Source organism: Protopterus annectens, chromosome 14.part0 (genome assembly GCF_019279795.1).
Source record: "Protopterus annectens isolate FY-2018-M chromosome 14.part0, PAN1.0, whole genome shotgun sequence".
Taxonomy (NCBI): Eukaryota; Metazoa; Chordata; order Ceratodontiformes; family Protopteridae; genus Protopterus; species Protopterus annectens.
The window spans coordinates 1,028,904,501-1,028,926,244 of NC_056748.1; positions in this window are offsets into that span (position 1 = coordinate 1,028,904,501).

Below are 21,744 nucleotides of genomic sequence, written 5' to 3' on the forward strand. Positions count from 1 at the left end.
TAAAAATAAAAGAAGGGAAGACTTTTGGATTGGGAGTATATGCCACCTTACTTACCTAAATGTTACAGCTATTACTATATATATATATATATATATATATATATATATATATATATATATATATATATATATATATATATATCTTACTGGTATTGGGTAGGGCCAATGAATAAGGATACATGTATTACAACAACACTATTTTTTTAGAATGGGATTTAATGAATATATTCAGTCAAGTTCCGTGTGGTCTAATATTGTGGCTTGAGCACTTTTGAATTATGGAATCTGGGGAGACTCCCTATAGAAATATAACATTGAGTGCCAACACACCAAAAAAAAAAAAAAAAGAAAATCCTGGAGAAGTGTGACTCTTGAACATTTCTTTTCTATTTTAAACTTCTTTTTTGCAGGAGGGCAAGCCACCCCCCTCCCCCTAATACTATATGTATACATGTGTGTGTGTGTGTGTGTGTGTGTGTGTGTGTGTGTGTATATGTGTGTATATATATATATATATATGTGTGTGTGTTAACTATCAAAAGGGCGATCAGACTTCATTTGATTGACGCAAGTCTGAATGCCCAATTCGACACTAGGAAAGAATGAAAACGAATGTTGAAATGCACAACAGCAAATATACTGTAGCATTCACTGTTATGAATTGCAACATTTTTATGCAGATCACACTAAAGTGGGGATCGGGAAATGTACCCTTTCCCTCACTGTAGTGCAATCTCGAAGTTTGTATATATAAGTAGCAGGGGGTGTGGGGGCGTAGCCCCCCACATAGGGGTCTCAGGGGCTTGACCCCCTGCAGTAAAGTTCTACGCTGTGTGTAGGTGGGTCATCGGGGGGGTGCATAGCCCCCCACATATTTTTTATATATATTAAGTTCAGAAAAGAGTAATTTATTGGACTTGCAAGTATCCATGTATATAGTTCAAAATATTTTAAATAGGTGGGGGGTACACCCCCCCAAACCCCCCAATGTGGGGGGGGTGGTGCCCCCCTTACTATATATACTAACTCCAGGGTCGCACAACAGTGGGTAAAATGCCATATATAACTTTCAGTGAAATGTGTTTCAGTGAATTGTGTTTTTAGTGAATTGAGCTTTCAGTGAATTGTGCACAGTTAAATGTGCTTTCAGTGAATAGTCCTAGACCCATATATATATATATATATATATATATATATATATAAAATTAGTCCTTTTTTAGTCATTCAGTTTACATGTTACAAGACTCACACACGTGGGTTCATACATAGCAAGCATTTACCATCTTGAGAGGAGAGAAGTTACCCCTTACCCTCAAGGCTGCTTAATCCTGGAGTCAAAATTGTTAGAGGCAGAATTTTGGGAAAGGGTTGTGGTTGTTTGGGGGACGGTCTTACCAATGATGAAATATTATTTTTATTCTACTTTTTATTGTAAAAGTTGGTGTTCATTAATTTCAATATTAATTTTGCATATTTTCCCACTATGGTCATAGTAACTTTGAAACTTTGAATATGTATTATGAAAATAAGTGAATAGCAGTGATGGGTAGGGGAGTTTTTTAATGTTCAATATTCTACTTTATTTTAGAACCACAGCTGCTGTCTGTGCCATGTGCTATTAATCCTGGCAACATGTACTGTTTAATTATCCTAAAAAAAACAGAAAGAAAAAATATAGATATACATCCACACACATACAGAAACGTGTGCATGCGCACACATACACACACAGTAGGACTGTTTAAATTCCATTTGTGGATCAGGAGGACATTTTTATTACAATATTGCCCAGGAAGTCTGCACTATTTGTGTGTCTCAAGTATATACTAATGGACTGCATTTGTCTAGGAAGAGTTTTCCAGCAATTATTTGGTGGGGTTTGCATGTCCGTGATTGAAACAGAATTATTCTTTTCATTTACTGCAGTTGCACTTCATACAGCACATACTAAATTAGTATCTGTATTGTACTTTATTTTAAAACCGTGTCTCTATTCACAGAGACCTACACTTTGTTTCACTTGAGTATTTCATTCTGCAGTCCAGGTTTATTGCTGGTCATCAGTGTTTGGCCATGAAAGCTCATGCTGTTTGATGTGTTATGTTGGAAAAACTAAAGGTGTGGCACACCCTGCAGTCATCAAGAGTGACCTCCCATTTAGAAATATGGCCACTACATCTAGAATGGTACTAATAATTATTCACTGAGCTGACCCAGGACCTGCAGCACCTCAGTTAGAAGATCTGAGCCTGAAACAACGCTCTTGGTACAAACTTGCAATCTGAGGGCTTTTCTTAGAGGAGCTGTTCTGCCACAGAATAGCTGTGCCGGACTACCACAACCTGGTGAACAAAGGTTTTGCTTACATGTATGCAAGTAAACACAACAATGTACATACTCATGCAGAATTGTGTTCCTTCTTTGCAGCAGTTGTAGGTGTACTATGGAATTCTAGCACATGCATACTTCTTGGAATTTTGACACCTTTTCTCAGTGGCTGCCTGTGGTTATGCTATCAAATCCTTCTTACCTCTGATTTACTCAGTCCACTTTACACTGTCCACCTTCGTGTTTCAGTCAGACGTCTGATGTTTTTGATAAAGTATATGCAGCAATCTTAGTACTACTATTGCACAAGTATACCAACACCATTCTGTTTTAACTGTATTACCTTTAATTTCCAGTCAAAACTGTCAATACGACTGGAATTGCAATATTAATGTAGAGAAATAGAAATTATCAGCCTAGGTAGGTGACAAATACCTGTCTGTTTCGGTTCTCTTTGTGGAATGCTCTGATGCTCGGTCAGTATCTTAAGCAATCATAGTCAGAATAGACTCTGTCTGATCTACACTACACTCATCTGCTTTCTTATTAGGTAACACTTGGAGAATGACTCAGCAGATAAAGCTGCATGTATTAAAATGTGTAGAAAGATCTAGCTCAAGGCAAGTAGTTAAAATGAACATATTGAGCCCCAGAAACATCATGTAGCAGGATCTTTCAAATGCATTTGATTTTTTGTCTTTATTTTTCAGTCTCATGGTCTTGAGCAGAAAATATGACTTAAGTGTGCTTTGGTTTCATAAAGCAGTATTGAAGTATCCATGGAGACTGAGTGGTAGCAAATGGATGCAAAATTATTTCTGACTGCACTGGCAGCAGGAGAAAAACAGAATTCTGTGTCTGTTAGCATGAAAAAATACTCTTGGATTAAATGTATTCTGTAGAAGGGTTTGCTAAAGTACTCATTTTGTATTTAACTAGCACAAATTTCCATAAATATTGGTAATGTCACTTGTTTTAAAATCTAATGCAATAAATCATTGCTAGACTAAAGACCACCATACACATGGCAGATACACAATGTAAGGAGAAAATAATGTACCTGTAATTCATTATAACAGTTGTCAATGTAAATCTTATAGACTGCATTGCATACTAAATCTGTCACTACCCATTTAAAAGAAATCATCTGAACATGTGACAGTAAAAGGATAATTTAACAAGAGAAATATTAAAAGTAGGGTGTGCACTGGGTACCATTACACTTGTAGTGAAAAGCAGAGAAAATGTTACAGGAGTATTGCAAAGAGCACAATATTGGCACGGCTATATGCAAGAAATAGTATCTTTTAGAAGTGTGGTGGCCATGTCCTTGTACATTTATACTTGGCTGAAAGGTGCTATCCATTAAAGAGATCACTGCGGTCAGCATTTGTCCATTACCCCAGGTGCAAAGACTTTATAGATGACTGTATTGTTCAGATTACAGGGGGTAAGCTCCATGTAGAGGAACTGGATTTGGGGGAATTTACCACCTGTAAAAGCTAATTTTATGTTTTGCAACTGAAAAATCATTTTCAAATCAATACAAGAGGTGGAGAAAATAAGGAGCTACTGGCAAACATGCCTGCAAAATGTTGTTTTTTGTGCTCATAACATTGCATGCTACTAGCTTTCATGAACAGTGAAATACTTTATTTATTAAAATCTTTTTAAGTTCTTTTTCTTCTTTCTGGTATCCATGAATACATATTCAATAAAACTGGGCTGCCTTTTAAGACACATCATTGCATCAATCTAAATCAGCTTGAACTACCCAGCCTAATCCAGTATAACCAACTGATTATGGCCTATAAAATCCTCTATAATCCGGACAATACTCCTGCACTTAAAAATATTATCACCCCCTATAACAATCCTAGACTGCTTCGATCCTCTATCAGACTACTAATTCAGACTAGCAAAATTAATAACACAGCCGGGGATTCTCTCTTTGCAAACTCTGTAAGTAGATCCTGGAACTCTCTTCCAGCTGATATTACCTTACTTTCCACCTTAGGTCCATTTAAAACTAGACTCAAACAACATTTGTCACTTAACTGGCTATGTCAATGTATCAAGCCTGGCTAACTCTCTCTAGAATGTGTAAAAATCTGTTAACGAGTTTACTGTGTAATTTAATTTAATCCTGACTTGCGCTCAGGATTAACTGTAACCTGCCGAACTTGTTTAACTTGCTTACTTATGTAATCTCTGTAAATAGTCTGTTTGTAATATTTAATGCTGTATCTGCTTACCCTTGGAGCTTTTCTCCCTGGTCCTCTGCTGAAAATGGACATGCATTTAGTCTGACTATCCCGATCAACAAATGTAAAATAAATTAAACACTGATTTCCAGCATTATGGTTAACATAGTCTGAGAACTAATTTTCTCTCTTACCTTTCATGATGCATTTCATTGCAATGCTTTGTCACTAGGACAGGAATTGAATCTTCGTGTGGCATTGCTAGTGAGAACCTCGAGAGTGCATTCATGAGATACAAATTAATATTAAATGTAGATGAAAAATCAGCAACATTAATAAAAATTGTGGTAGATGGATGTATAGAGCTCTGGTACTAAGATAATTCTTTGCATAAAATAATGCTTTTGATATTTGATCACTGAATAAAATATATTAACTAAAGGTGATGTGCCCTGGTCTGAGACCTTATTTTGCTTCCTGGTAACTATTAATTATTCTGTCCTTTCTGATTAAAAGTCATTAAATATTTACACTATTCACTGCACTGTATAATATTAAATCTCTGTAAATCTGCTGGCTTTGCCTAGAAATTAGTTGTGTATCATTTTAGTACAGTACTAAAATACCTGAAGTTGGACTACTGCATTGAGCTTGAACAAATATATTATTGTTATCTTGATTTTAGTAACACCAAATAAATCTTTATCAACTACTGCAAATGCAGCAATGATATATTCACTCCCCCCTCATTTCTCAAGGGTTGCACATTTTTCCCAGAACTACCATCTGACACATTTCCATTCCCTGCTGTTCATGTTTTGCTGAGTTTCCTTGGAATACTGACTAACGCCAAACAGCCAAGGAATGAGACAATGTTTTTTTTTGTCTGACTGCAGTCCAAAGAACCAAATCAGCAAAATCAGACTTAATTAAAATTGACAGTTCACTCCTTGCAACAAACCTTGGCCCTGAGTGCTTTACTCATAACGTTCCAGAATATTCTACTCCCTCCGCCAAGCCCATCTATTTTCACAACACTTTAATTCCGCACGCCTTTTGTTTCATCTGGCACATTTTGTTACATGTTTTCATTCTCTGTATTCCTATTCATGGTCAACAGTACATGCTATTAATTTCCCAAACTGTGCATATAAAAATATTTTGCTCCCCATTGGCTTCACATTGTTTTTATTTTTTGATATGATAATCCTCACTATGAGAAAAGACTGAAATGACACAAGCAAAAGCCTTGTAGTTAGGTATGTCAGTGAAGGAACAAATGCGTTATCTTTAATATCTAGCAGATCAAAAGCAAGTAAAATAAGATCTTAAAAAAGCAAAAGTCACACTAGTACAAATCTAATGACTTTGAGCCTAATTTCATATATGTAGCAGCTGCTTTTCATTATTATGTGATATTACATTGACAAGGTAGGCCACTCCATAGTCATACTAGACCTTAAATAGATGCTTACTGCATGTGGCAGAAATGTAACTTTATAATGATTTATTGGTAGAAAACCAAAAGAGAAAGCTAGGCAGGTTTAAAACGGTGAAGTTAATTTTATTGACAAAGCCACAACATCATATTATATATTACAGAACAAAAATAATCCAGTTTGACAAAGTTCAGAATTCTTTCAAATTCCATTATAAAACACGAACAGAATCGGCTAGTGGCTATCTGTATGACACGTATGCCTTCTTCATTAATCCTTTTTCTGATCTTTACTTTGTAGTGTCAGCAGCTTGTCCGATCCCTTGCTAGATGGTGTTGATGAACCAGATCACTGCAGTGCAATGCATTTTTGGAAGTGTACTTTTAGTGATGGTCAAAAGTCAAACATTCTGTAATAGCTGTTATACGGTGCCCGGCCTTTGAATCGGTGTCAGATCGTTCCTTGACATGCCGTGACAATGCTGGGTCATTGAATATGGCATTTGTATTTAAAACATGAAATTGTCACACCTTTTAAGGCATATGAAGGATTTCACTGATGCATCTTTACCAATAACATTTTCCATTGTAAGGAAATTTGGAAAATATGCTGTGAATGAATATTTCTCTTTGCTTTTAGAGTCCACGGTGATTTCAGATGTAAACCTTTTTTAATTATCGGAGTGTGTTTGGCGTAAATGTTCTTTTGATGGTAGCTATTTTCTGTCTGCTTCTGAAAGTTTCAATCTTGATTTATTTGTCAGAATTCATAATATCTTAGTGTAATCATTCCACTTTTATAAATTCAAATATTTTAGTTATTATCGTTATATTATTAGATTTCTTTGATTTGTGAGTATTTCTACATTTACTGTGTCTAGCTTACTTCTAATTGCACATAGCTCAGTTGACGCTTAAAAATTTGAATACATATGTCTCTGTTTCAGTATGTTAACAAATATTGTGAATCTACAGCTACTTCATTCATTTTCTTGACCAGTTTGTGTCTGAAAAGTGTTTTTTGACCAGTCACCCTGTGAAAAGACCGCAAAGAAAAAACAAAGCAATATTACATGGCTGAGATTTACATTTAGATTGCTGTTAAAAAGTCAACTGAATCTTCTGCATTCTTTTTTCACCAAAGTGTCTTTTAGCCATTAATCACAGTATCTTCCTCAAAAGAATATAAAGACCAACATGGCTGTCCTCAGTTTGCATACAAAGCATGTAAGTCAGCCTGAATTTCCACGAATAACTGTAAATCCACCACACTTCTCTGCAATTGGTCAAGTCCAGAGGCAGATACTGTGAGAAAGCATGTCTTTTTTAAAGTAAGCTAAAAACAGTTTGGTATAAATATTCAACTTAATTGATAAATACATTCCTGAAAATGTATTTTCATTTCCAAAGTAAAGTCAGTATTTCAAGTGTCATTTATTAAGGCTATAGCATGCATGGTAGTGTTATTTACATAGGAGATGTGTGGTGAAAGGTCAGTGAATATTTCATTATGTGCAAATTTAATGGCATAACATAGCTTGAGAGTGGATATGAAAAAAAGCTTATAGATTCTTTTTTGTTGTCATTTCCGGATGATCATGGTCTACAAATTAGCAGTACAAAAGCTGCTGGGGATATTAGTTGCACTGTTACTACATTATTCAGTTGTGTTGTACTTCACTTTATTGATATGATGAAGTTTTTAGGTATGCTGTACTCAGACTGACAGTCTTTTAAAGATTTTAAGATTTCTCTCATTATGGTGCTACAATCATGTTATACAAAGGGATGTATGTTTAAGGAATTTAGACATGCTTTCATGCCCTGTGTTGCATGAGTAATGAGAGTGTTTAAGTATATTAAATAAAGTTTTATTAGGTTTGCCCTTATATATTTTTTGAGGTTAAAGCAAGTTGCAGCACTGGAGATCAAGACAGATAAGATCATTTCAGCCCTTTGTATAACTATATACTCACGTGGGCCCCAAAGACAAATAGGGCAAGTGGATTTTTTGGAAAAGATGGGCCAAAACAAGCTGATAGAACAAAGGTGTGGAACCAGGTGGTTATGGACATAAATGCTATTGGGGGATAAACTGTACAGTGACATAGTGCAAAAAAAAGGGCCAATGATATACCAGAACACAGGCAAGACAGAATGCAATTGCCTGTAGCAGTATTGATGGGGACCTCCTATGCTTATTCATTTTCACAATGGATGAGGAATACCTGCTCTCCATATGGGGAGATGACTATGACACTGATGAGGATGGCATGGGCATAATCAAAGATGGTGTGGACATTGGTGGCTACCTACCTCAACAGCATCCACGGACATGTATTCAGGAAGGTTAGTATACTCACATGGCATATTCAGAGTAACTGGATGACTGCAGATGGTAGCTGCTTATATTTAGCACATAACACCTACTGTCAACAAGTGAACTCTCCATTCCTGCCAACTGAAAAATTGAAGTGAATGTGCATGGTAAGTGTCCTCCATAGCTCATTACACAGAACACAGTAGTTTGCTCCATTGACTCATCAATAATCTAAGAAACAGGGCCAGCTGCAAGAGGAAGCAGTTCCACTGTACCATCTCTGCTGTAAGATATCAGGCAGGATCACACACCTCACAGAAGTTACATAACGCTGTAGGAAGTAACACATGATCACGAAGACATAAAGATGAAAATATTACATTGCAGGTTGTACAGGGAGTGTACCTTTTCTGTTTCTCAGAATCAACAGGAATTTTTTGCTATTAATGGAGTTTCCCAGTGAGATGCATTTGGTGAACACTAGAGAGCAAGTTTTGTAAGCCCATCTGATCTTTCACACAGGAACAGGATAACTTCTATGCTTAACCTAGCAGAAGCATACCGTCGACCAACAGGAATGAAAATCAGACAGCAACTGAATGTGCCAAATAACAAAAGAAAGAATATAAGGTGAAGGACCGGATGAAAAGGCAAGAAATGTGGAAAAATCATAAATATAGTGGCAAGTATAGAAAACTTCTGGAAGAATCTCATGTTGATCAGGAACGAATGCAGTAATGGTTAAGGAGAGGTGAATTTAAACCAAGAGATGAAAGGTTAATGTTGGTGGCCCAAGACAGTGGTTTATGTACACGCCGGTTTACAAAGTCCATTGAACATGTGGGAGAAACAGATAAATGTAGATTTTGTAAAACTGAATTGGAAACAGTCACACACCTCATTGCTGGTTGTGATATACTAATGGCAGACGGCCTGTACACTTAAAGGCACAATAGTGTGGTGAGTCTATTGCAGTGGGCATTGTGCAAACATTATGGTTCTGAAGTGGCTCAGAAGCACTGGAAACATGAGCCACAAAGCATCATAGAAAATGATCAAGTCTTCATCACATGGGATCATCCATTATCAACATTTCAAAAGATAGATGCTAGAAAACCAGATATAGTAGTCCAAGAAAAGAAGACAAGATCAGCATTGATCATTGAAATCACCACACCCAGTGATTACAGTGTCCTGCATACAGAGAGAAGCAAGGTTATAAAATATCAGGATCTGCAAGCAGAAAAGAGAGCAATGTGGAAGAAGGATACCCAGATAGTTCCAATTGTAGTAGGAGCAACTGGTCTTATAAAAAAAGAGTCTACCATAATATTTAAATAAGCTACCAATACATGTAACTTCATATGAATTACAGAAGGAATCATTACTGGGCACATTGCGGGTGCTGCAAAGAGCACTTTTGTCTGACATCAAAGAGTGAAACAATACTAATTTCATTAACTTTAATTGTACTTTGACTTAGGAATGGGGTCCATTCCCATCATGGTATTAGAAACCCAAAAGATTTGGAGAAATTAAAAAAAAGTAACCGGAATTTGGGAAGTGTGGTGAATGCTGTGGCATGAATTCTGGGACAAATGCATTATCTTTTTGTATGGATTATGTCCTAAAAAGCTGGTTGGAGACTGGTATTTCTTTAACGCTGTATCACGAACCATTGGAGATATCCTACTATGACATGGTGGGCAAATTTAAAACCAAGTTGTGTGAATACCATAATTTGCAGTTTAATAATTTGTATCCAAGATCAATACTTTGTATCTGAAGGAATGCGTTAGAGTGAAGAAAGTCCCCAAAGATTTACAGCTGTTTAAATTTTCTAACAATGTGCAGTACAGAAGTGAATTCTATTATGAATTGATTGACTTGTTTGATGATTTTGGTATAGAACGTATGAGGTCTATTATTAGGAACAACAAGTAGTTGAACTAGTTAGAACTAGTGCTAAATGTGATTCCCCCCATGTAGTTTATCTGGCTATCTGTAAGACCTGCAATAAATTTTATGTAGGGAAAACAGGTTACTTCGGGACAGGATTAAAGAGCATATATATTGTATTAAAAAGGGGAGCATGTTTAATGCTTTAGCCAAACATGTTAAGGAGACTAGTATGCAGCACTTCTTTACTTTTAGAGTGATAGGTAGATGCTTTGAAAATGTAAGGGGTGGGGATATTAAAGTGAGAACAGAAAATTTAGAAACTAACTGGATAGTTTAGCTAAGAGCAAATAATGGACATGGTCTGAATGATTATATACCACTAAGACCCTTTTTAAAAAATAGACCATTGCATAGGTAGTTTAAATGTTTATAAAGTATAAAGTTTTTATATGTTTTTATTAAAAAAATTTATATAGAAAGTGTATGTAAAATTATTTTGTTTATATGTATTATGTTTTTAAAGATTATATGTCTTTAAGAACTTCAGCAGGTGACCATGTGATGGTTAGTATAAATGCAGGTATAATTTAGTTGTTTGATACACCTGAAGAAGCCAAATTGTGAAAGTGCTTGTGTAACCTGAAAATAAAATTGCTTGAGGAGACCTGGAGCCTTACCTCTACTTTATTTCTGCAGCTGAATTGGGGAATATATGTCCCGGATGCATACCATCTCTATGCAGGTAAGAAGGTACATAACATTCTTTCCTATAAACATTTGTGGAAATACTGCCATCTTCTTTATCCCGCTGTATTTGTACATCCAAATAATGTGAAAACTTAGAAGAGTATTCAAAAGTAAACTTCGGGAAACTGACTCTTGTGTTCACATAATCAGAGAACTGTAAAAGTTCTGCCTCAGTTCCTTTCCATAAAAGGAAAAAATCTTCTACAAAATGATGAAAGAATGATATATTCTTCCCTATTAGGCATTTAATATATTGAGATTCCCATTCTGCCATTACAAGGTTGACGTAGCTATTGGCACAATGAGTGCCCATAGCCATGCCAGCTAACTGCAATTAATAATGGTGCTCAAAAATAAACACATTGTGTTCTAGAGTCATTTCCAGTAAAAAACATATAAGGTCAAGGTGTTGTGCACTATATTCACTATTTCTTAAAACAAATGCTATAATCATTTCTATCCCTACTTAATTGGGAATCATAGTGAATAGAGATACAACATCCATGGTAACAAAAAAATCAAAATCACAAAACTCTGTAGAATTCAAATACATATAAAGCTGTTCAAGAAATTGTTTACTGTCTTTTAATACTAAGTCATATTTGTCCAGTATAGGTCTCAATTGTTTTTCAATATAGATGGAAAAAGATTCTGTTAACCAGCCAGTGCCCGAAACAATAGGTCTAAATTTAGGGGTTTGTGGGTCCTTGTGTACTTTAGGTAACTCATGTAAATATGGAACCAGTGGTTGTTCAATAATAAAATACTGAAACATTTCCTTGGAAATGATACCAATCTGCAGTGTTTCCATAAGTGCTCTCTGCACTCTTGATTTCATTGCTTCTGTTGCAACCACATCAATTTTCTTATAGGTGTTGGAATCACTCAACATATCCCTGATAGTGTCAAAATAGTAGGTCCTATTCATAACAACTATTGACCCCCCCCTTTTATCAGCTGGGCGAATAACTATAGTATTATCATTATGTAAATTACTGAGAGCCAATTTTTCATCAATAGATAGATTCACAAACTTATTCCATTTTCTGTTACCAAAAAAATAGTTAGACATCTTCTTCACACAATTTGAGAAAAATTTCAAAAGCAGGATTGGTTGCAGGTATAAAAGCACTAGGCTTTTTAAAAAGACAAGTAACATTGCTAAATTCTTGATCTTTAAAAATGACTTTCAAAGACCAATTACGTATAAACAGTCTAAAGTCTAATAAAGTTTCAGGTAAATCAGCCATTTGGGCAGGAATGAATGACAAACCTCTGTTCAGTACCTTATATTCAAGGTCCGTAAGTATTCGATCCAAAATATTCCATACTAAGTTGCATTGTTCATGTTCCACATCCTTTTCAGGGTATAATTGTTGTCTTAGAAATGTTGCTTCCTTTTCACCCCATTTCTGTTTGAAGTACTCTCGACCAACTTTGCCCTGTTCCTCTTGAAAGGGAGAGGTAGACCGGAAAAAACTTGTTCATTTACCACAGAGCCTGCTTTACTTCTAACAACAGGCTCCAATCCTCAGCTCTTTCTATGGGTTGCTGTGCCAGAATGGCAAGGGCCTCATCCGTAATTGATGTACTATACACTGAATGTGTTGGAGCACTCTGAATAAAAGGCAAGATTTTCTTCTGATGTTCCATTATAGTTGTAGCTTTGGTAACAAGATTCTCATTCAACTCATTCACCCTGGGTGTGTTACGCATCACAACTGGTTTTCTGGGCCAAGTAAAAACGCAATTGTTACTGAAATCACGGATGTCACGCTGAATTTTTTTTCTTTTTAGTTGTAAGGAAACACTGTTCATAAGCAGATACTCTATCAGTAAGTTCACTACAACGTACATCAGCAGAAACATCACCAGCCTCTTTGTATAACTCAGTCTGTACTAATTGTATTTTATTAACCAAGGAATGCTCAATGTGTGTACAAAAGTCTATCAGAAGCTATATATATCTGAAACTGGTGTCTAAATTAATCTACTGCCATTTTGCAAGCAGCTCAGCATTAAGTGTCACCATAGGTGGGCATATTAAATACCCGTAACCCTCTTGGTATTACCTTCAGTGATATGCATGCTTCAAAATGAAGCCTCTGACACTGGAGTCTATTCAGTTGATAAAGATCATTCTCCATCTGCTTCATTATACTCCGAACCTTTTTTCACCTTGAGTCTCATTTTCAGAAGGAACATCTGTTTGTAAATCAGTATCCAATAAAGGATTATTGTCCAAGCACATAAAATTAGAGAGTCTCTCACCAGTAGGTCTCATAGGTAAAACATTCACAGTAACATTTCCTTCACCCATGCCCTTGTGAGGTACAAAACAGCAACAAGTCAAGAAAATATAAATACCTCACAATGGTTAGCTGCACAAAACCAAGCAGTCAACAGGTAACAAAAACAAGCACAGTGCAGTTCCATGGCTGAAAGAAGATGAAATTCCAGATCCAATGTAGTCAAAAGTTTAATAAAAAAGATGAGCGCTTTCACAATTCAAACAATTGCTTCTTCAGATCACAAAAAGACCAAAAAAAACCACAGGTTTAAATACTCCATCAATTAACAATAACTAGTCATGTGATATGTAAAACAGTAGTAAATGTGCTCAGGAACAGAGCTATTTAAAAAGGCAACCACAGTAAAAAAAACAATTTTCATAAAAAAAATATGTATAACCAAGATACATAAAAACTGTTAAAAATTCTACAACACTCTAAATGACCTGAAAATCTAGATATTTGGGATTTGTGTTTAGTAGTTGTCAAGTTCAGTTGCCTGATGAGCCATTAAAGAACAAAGTGTGTGTTTAAACCTTCCCTTCATCCTGGTTTTCAGATTTTTGAAGAGCTGGTCCAGGGGGACTTGGGAAAGTTCCACAAGTATAAGTGTGGTCATCAGAATTTGGATTAGGGTAAGAAATTGTTACATAAAGAAACCTCTGCCATATTTATTTAATATATTCTTTTGTTGAAGTGAGGATAATCCCCTAATTTACAATCATCAACCTATTTGTTCATCCATCTTTGTTTTATGGCAGGAAAGGAAGTGAATATGATGTTAAATAACAAAGGGCCTAACACTGAGTCTTGAGGGGCACCCACTATTATGTTTAATGGAAATGAACGTGAACCTGAGATTGTTACAACTTGTTTCCTGTCAAGTAACCATTCCATAATTTAATATGGATTTAAACATTCTTTTATAAGAGTCTCAAAAATTGAAATAAATGGCAGGATATCAAAACCCCTAGCTAAATCCAATTAGATAACAACAATGGGCATTCCAGGAACAACAATATTAGTAACATGATCATAAAATTCACCCAGGTTAGTCAAAGTGGATCTACCAATACTGAAACTACGTTGTTGCAAATCTTGTTCATTATTCATCACTCTGTCCTTTACTATAAATTCCACTTTACTATAGTAGGGAAGTGTTACAAAAGTTTAGTATAGTAAGTGCATGTGTGTGTATGCATGCATGCATGTGTGTGTGCGTGTGTGCAAATACATGGTTCCTGCATCTTAGAGTAGTTAAGGTGTAAAGGAAGGAACATATTGTAGTAAACAGGAGCATCATCAAATATGCCATATATGCTGGGTAGAATCCTTGGTTTCCTTGTTTTAGTGACTTTTGACAGTGTTTATAACTTGGTTATGAATAAACAGGACGACATCAAGTCTATGAATTTGGTGTTAAAATATTAACTCTGAATACATTTTTAATTTTGCTTGTGGTTTTTAGGCATGTAAGGTTAAATGTACTGCATTAGGCTACAACAGTGTTTGTGTTGGGCACTTAGTGCACATGAGTTAGGCTATGAGCTGTTAATGAACTGCTTACTATAGTTCAGGGCTTGATTCTCTGAGCCTTTGTTTACTGTGTGATTTTCATCAAGTCACTTCACCAGAGAGTGCTCTAGGTTTACCTCCAAAGAGGCAGTTGTACCAGTGGGCTGTCCCAGGCTGTTAAATGCATGCTTCACAAAGTCACTCAATAGTACTTGAGTATATGATAATTTACTATGAATCCCAGCATGTCTATTGTAGTTCAATGGTTTGCCAGATGTACTTTTAATAAATGTAAGTTTTAGGGGAAGAGATGTTTTGACTGTTGCTCATGACAAGTCTGTTTTCAGTGTGAGAGCTTTTTGCTTTGTTTAGCAAATAGCCATCAGAAATTTTGCTTTAAAATTTACAATGACAATTTTAAATTAAATCCAAATCTCAGTGATCATTGAACAAATAAAGAAGTAAATAGCATGGATACTGACAGGTTTGAACACTGTATTATGGTAACTGGGGAGAGACAGCCACATAATGGGATATTGATATGGCCGGGGAGCTTGAGCTATTTACCTTCCTGGGGCCCTATTTGACCATGATTTGGCTCTGCTTTTACTATAAAGAATCCTGTTCAGTCAAAATACATAGAAATGACTCTTTGTACAGTGATAGCTTGTGCACTCAAAATTACTGAGCTAATTTCTTTAATTTAGTCATTAGTGTACAACTCTAGTTTATATTTAATGTCAGAATGTATAATTACGTAATATTTATCTTAAATATTCTCTTATATTGCTATTGTAAACAATTTTAAGGTTTCATTAGACTTGTAAGCTATTGCCATATGTTGAAAAAATCAGCTATAGAGTAGCTCTATTTTTGTTCAGTTTGAATGTATATTTAAGCTAATTATCTTTTGCATTAATTTGGTTATTAAAGGACATTATTTGAAGTGAACATGCTCATTCTACACAAAGATGGATAATGTCATGTGTTCATCTGTGCTGTGACAAGAGGTATCCACAGTCTGTCTTATACTAAATGTACTATTGTACAAAGTAAGTCCATGGATACAAACATTACTTGATCTAATTATTTTAAAATACATTTAAAGACTGTCTGAGCACTTACATTTGAGCCCCACATCTTCACTTAAGTAGACTGAGATTGTGCTTTTTCTGAGTAAAGAGAGTAGCTTATTTCACGAAAGCCCAGCTATTCCTTTGTCATCAGGAAGTGCGACTTTGGAGTTATTTTATTTAGTATGCAGTCATACAGGAAGTGTGACACCTACATTGGGGATCACATGGGAGGCACAAGCCTTGCAAAATGCAGTAATACTTTTGTTATGATATATCACATGCACCATAAGGTAAATGCACTGGTAATCCTCTTAATGTGGCCATTGCCTCATCTGCAGCAGTAAACAGTAATATTCCATGTGACAAAAAGCACCTTCAATACAACAGCAAAAACCTGTTTGTATTTTAATTTTTACCCTCTTACACTTCCTAATGACCTTAATAAGTTGCAGTTGTTACAGTGTAAACTCTTGATTCAAATAATGATCAAATAAAATAGGAAATAGACTAAAAACTGACCAGAAAAATAAAAATGATGCTGGAACAACTTGGGCAATTTATTCTCAAAAACCTGACATCTTGCAACACATTGCCATTAAAGGTTAGACACTTATAATACAATTATACATCTTAAGTAAAAAATATTTATTTATTTATTTGACATTTGTTGACTGGGTTGGTCTGATTGGGTAGAGACCCTTTTTCAGCAGAGACCCGAGTAGAAAAGCTCCAGCATTACAAAAAAAAAAAAAAAAAAATGAAAAACAGTTGCAAATATTTTCATGAGAAAAAAAAGATTAAAAGGTACAAACCTGAGGAGAAAGGCTCAAGAAATTAAAAAAAAAACAAAAAAAACAGTGAGTAACAATTTTAAAAACTTACAAGAGAAAAAGATTAAAAATTACAAACATGAAATAGCAAATAGTTAATAACAAGGTCAATTTTTTTGTGAGACATTAATGAGAAAAACATAGTATGTGCATTACAAATCTGCTGTAAGTTAGTTACATAGAAAACTGCATAATGAGGGTGAAAGTAAATACAGAAGGAGAAATATGGTGCAGACAGTTATAAACCATGCTAGGAAGATAGCTATAATAAAAGGTTAAGTGTAGAAAAAACAAAAACAGTACAGACATTTTGTAAGACATAAGTTATGTTCGGTCATTACAAAGGCATGGCCATGACTTACGATAGGTGTCTTTTAATGCTATTTTAAAGAAGCTAGAATTAGTGATGGATCTGACCTATAGTGGAAGTTTGTTCCAAGCATTTGCAACAGAGTAACTGTAGAAAAGTTTGCCAATATTTTTGTTAGGCTTATAGACGTGCAGTAGGTTCTGTTGAGAACTACAGAGATCATGGTTGGGAGTGTAAGGCTGGATGAGAGTAGAGAGAGGGGTAAGAAGATGGATTGTATATGACTGAATGGGCTGTGAGAAGCTGGGTAATAGAATTTGGTGCTGGAATTCCAGCCATTGCAGGTTAATTAGGACTATGCAATGATGAGTGAAGAGATGGCTGTGTTGTCCAGGGAGGAGACAAAAAAGGTAGTTTTATGATGCTGGAGAGTAGAAGGAAGGAATAGGAGAAGGTTGGTTTTCTAAGGGTTCAGTAATAGTTGGTTAGAAGTAAGCCATCTTTCGAAAGAGTGAAGGGACTGTTGGGTGAGGGAATGAAGGTGAGAAATGTTGTTGGAGCAGGAAATTATTGTGGAATCATCAGCATATTGAATAATAGAGAGTGGGCAAGAAGAATGAAGGTCATTAGTAAAGCTATTGAAAAGTAGGGATCCAAGAATGGAAACTTGAGGCACCTCAGTTTGAACAGGTAAGAAGTGGGAGAAGCTAGATTACCATTTTATAGCCTGGAATCTGTTTGAGAGGTAGCTAGAGAAACAAGATAGTGAGGAGTTAGAAAGGTTAAGTGAAGCTAGTTTGGATAGAAGTAGTTCATGGCAAACAGTGTTGAAGGCTTTGGATAGATAAAGAAACATGCAGGAGACTAACTTATTGTTATCATGGGCTAGTGCAATGGTATTTATGAAGGGTACAAGAGCAGTAGCAGTACTATGGTTTGGATGAAAGCCATACTGAGACGGAGTAAGAAGATTTTCTTGGAGGAGGTGATCAAGGAGCTATTTGTGAATGCATTTTTCCAATATTTTTGACAGGGACGATAGGATGGTAATTGATTTGAAATTAGAGAGATCAGTTGCATTGCCACCTTTGTGGAGGGGAATGCCATAGATTTTTTTTCCAGATATTAGGCACAGTGTCTTCCTGAATGGGTCTGTTGAGTAATATGGAAATGTGGAAGGCGATAGAGCTGGCAGCTATTTTTACGAATTGTGGAGGTACATTATCAACTGATGGAGAACATGTTTTGTGCTTAGAGAGAAGGGACTTGATATAGGTTGTGGAGACAGGTTTGAGAGAAAAGACAGTAGAATGGGTGGAAATAGGGGGTGTAGGATTGTGGATATTGTTGTTTTTAGTCAGGGTGTGGATAGAGTAGATGAAGGTATTAAGGAATGTAGCAGTGTCTGTGGGAGAGCTGTGAGGGCAGGGGTTGGGGGGAGATAGGCATCTAGGATGTAGTAGCTTGTTTATAGACTGCTAGAATTTTGGGGGGGTTAGAGTGTATGATATTAAATGGCTTACAGAAAAAATTTTGTTTTTCAAGGGTCACCATTTTTGGTTAAGTTACGGAGCTCTCTCTAGTTTTGAAGATCGGCGGAGGATTTATATTTCTTCCATTTATTCCATGTGTTATCTCTCTTCTTCATAAGTGTTCAGGTGGCTTGTATTAGCCAGGGGGCAACATGAGTTTTGATGCTAAGTTTCCTGAGGGGGGCCAGGTAGTTGATTATTTCTAGAAAGATGTTAAAAGATAGGACTGCTTCCTCCAGGGGAGATAGTAGAGGAAGGACCAATTAACTGAGGATAGCAGATGGTTGAACGTATCTGTGTTAAAACTGGAGAGTTTTCAACAGTCTTTGTAAAGCTGGGGTTTGTGTAGCTGAGGAGAATGTCTAGTAATGAAGGTGGGATGGTGATCACCAAGGGTGTCCTGCAGGATAGAGGGGTCATGATAAAGGTTAGGGTTGGAGGTGAGGACCCAGTCGAGTATGGAACCTGATTCAGTGTGTTTGTTTGAGTTGGGTTAGAGATCAACTGGGAGAATCCAAAGAGGTTAATGGAGGAGTTTGGGGAGTCAGTATAAGATATATTATCTTATATATACGTATAAGATATAAGTATAACATAAATTATCCTTTAGCTCCTACAACCAATCATATCTCCTAAGCAATTAAAACAATCAACCATGAACCTATTTAAAAATTAAAACAGTCCTAAACTGAGGTAATTTTAAGGTCACAAATGACTACCACATTGTGGTAACCAAATAATGTAAATGTGTACAAGAAATGAATGGCATATTTTACATTAAATATGCCTAATTAATACCTGCATATAAGCTTTGTTCTTTGGTGCAAATTATTATATTTGAAAATATATTGGTATTCTAATTTCATTCACATTTTGTCTAGATTTAGAGTCCACAACTTAAGCATAGTAAGAATGTTAGTTCTTTTGGCCTTGGGGGAGCATTACACCAGCCTGCCCTCCAGTAACCTACATACATGCCAGTTATACCAGCTTGACTTTCAAGCATCCCCTGGGCTTACTCTGATACTGCTGGGGCTAGTTGTGGATCTTAAGGCCAACCTGTGGACCCACTTCCCACTTCCATAAATCTCCATTTGAGGACAACTCCTCTCATTGAACAATGCGTCCCATAAGTGAGTGTCATTGATGAATACCTTCCCAGTCAGGACGAGTACACCCTTCCCTCCCTGCTGCTCTGTCAGTCACCCATGACTTTAATCAAGACTTTGTTGACTGGGCCACAAAGCAGCTGACAATTAATATGGGCAACCATTGTGCTCACATGGGAATCACTATTTGCTACAGTTTTATTTTAAATTTCCTAACTATTTTGCTTACAGTTGTTGTTGTCTTTTGGTTTTTCCCGGTTAGGGGTTGCCACAGTGGAACTTTGGCATAAATTAAATCTGTATTATACTTTTCAGTCAGATAATGCTGGTCTCCTTTAACAAACCATACAGTACCCTAACCCATAAGGTGACAAACATAGTGGCCACTTTTATAAATTCCAGTCATATTTTGTTGTTTAAAAGGTCAGTACTAGTTTATCATGCAAAGTGGCACCTGCCTTGAATGAAAATCAGTGTACTGGGTAAGATGGAAGCAAGTACAGGGTCATTTTGTAAAATGTCAGTTTCTCAGAATTAATGGTCTAAAATATCTGAGACTGAGTGCCACAAACAGTGACTATATATAACATCTTTTATAATTTGGGATCATTATACGTACCACAAATACCCCTTTCTCTTCTTAACATTTCCAGTACCATTCTTCCCAAGATTCCAACAGAACAATGAAATAACCCATGGGTTGTCAAGTAGGAAACTTATACTGTCACTTCTATTACTGTTCTGTAAGGTATGTCTTGTGTCATGAAAACATTGGAACTAGCTGCAAAGTTATCCAAGGTTTTACTTTGGCTTCCCTATATGTGATTGAAGACCAGTTGATTGGTTTCTTACTACCTAAAGATTGATGGTTAAAACTACCAAGGCAGACGTGTGTGTGTGTGTTTGTGTGTGTGTGTGTGTGGGGGGTGCACGATTGTTTTTTTACGTGTGACCACTGAGTTCTATTTTCTTTTGTCATTTTCTGGTGACCATGGAATAATTATATATATATATATATATATATATATATATATATATATATATATATATATATATACACACGCACACACACACACTGGATACAAAACGTTTACACACCCTGTTAAAATGCCTGGTTTTTATGATATAAAAAATGAGACCACAGTAAATCATTTCAAAAAGTTTTCTACCTTTAATGTAACCTATAACCTGTACAATTTAATTGAAATCTGTTAGGGGAAAAATATAAAAAAAATAAAAATGTACAATAAACTGGTTGCATAAGTGTGCACACCCTTAAATTAATACTTTGTTGAAGCACCTTCTGATTTAATTACAGTATTCAGTCTTCTTGGGGAGGAGTCTATCAGCATGGCACATCTTGACTTGACAATATTTGCCCACTCTTCCTTGCAAAAGCGCTCCAAATATGTCAGATTGTGAGGGCATCTCTTGTGCATGGCCCTCTTCAGGTCACCCCACAGATTTTCTATTGGATTTAGGTCTGGGCTCTGGCTGGGCCATTCCAAAACTTTAATTTCCTTTTGGTGAAGCCATTTTTTTGATGATTTGGATGTATGCTTGGTGTCATTGTCATGTTGAAAGGTGAAATTCCTCTTCATTTTCAGCTTTCTAGCAGACGCCTGAAGGCTTTGGGCCAAAAGTGATTGGTATTTGGAACTGTTCATAATTCCCTTCACCTTGACTAAAGCTCCAGTTCCAGCTGAAGAAAAGCAATCCCAAAGCATGATACTGCCACCAGGATGCTTCACCGTGGGGATGGTGTTTTTTTGGTGTTGTTTTTGCGCCAAACATACCTTTTGGAATTGTGGCCAAAAAATTCAGCCTTGGTCTCATCAGACTGTAACACATTTTCCCACATGCTTTTGGGAAATGATGTATTGTTTTGCAAATTTTAGCCAGGCCTGGATGTTTTTCTGTGTAAGAAAAGGGTTCCATCTTGCAACCCTACCCCATAGCCCAAATATATGGAGAATATGAGAGATTGTTGTCACATGTAGTACACAACCAGTACTTGCCAGAAATTCCTGCAGCTCCTTCAGTGTTGCTGTAGGTCTCTGCAGCCTCCCTGACCAGTTTTCATCTTGTCTTTTCATCAATTTTGGAGGAACATCCAGTTCTTTGCAATGTCCCATATTTTCT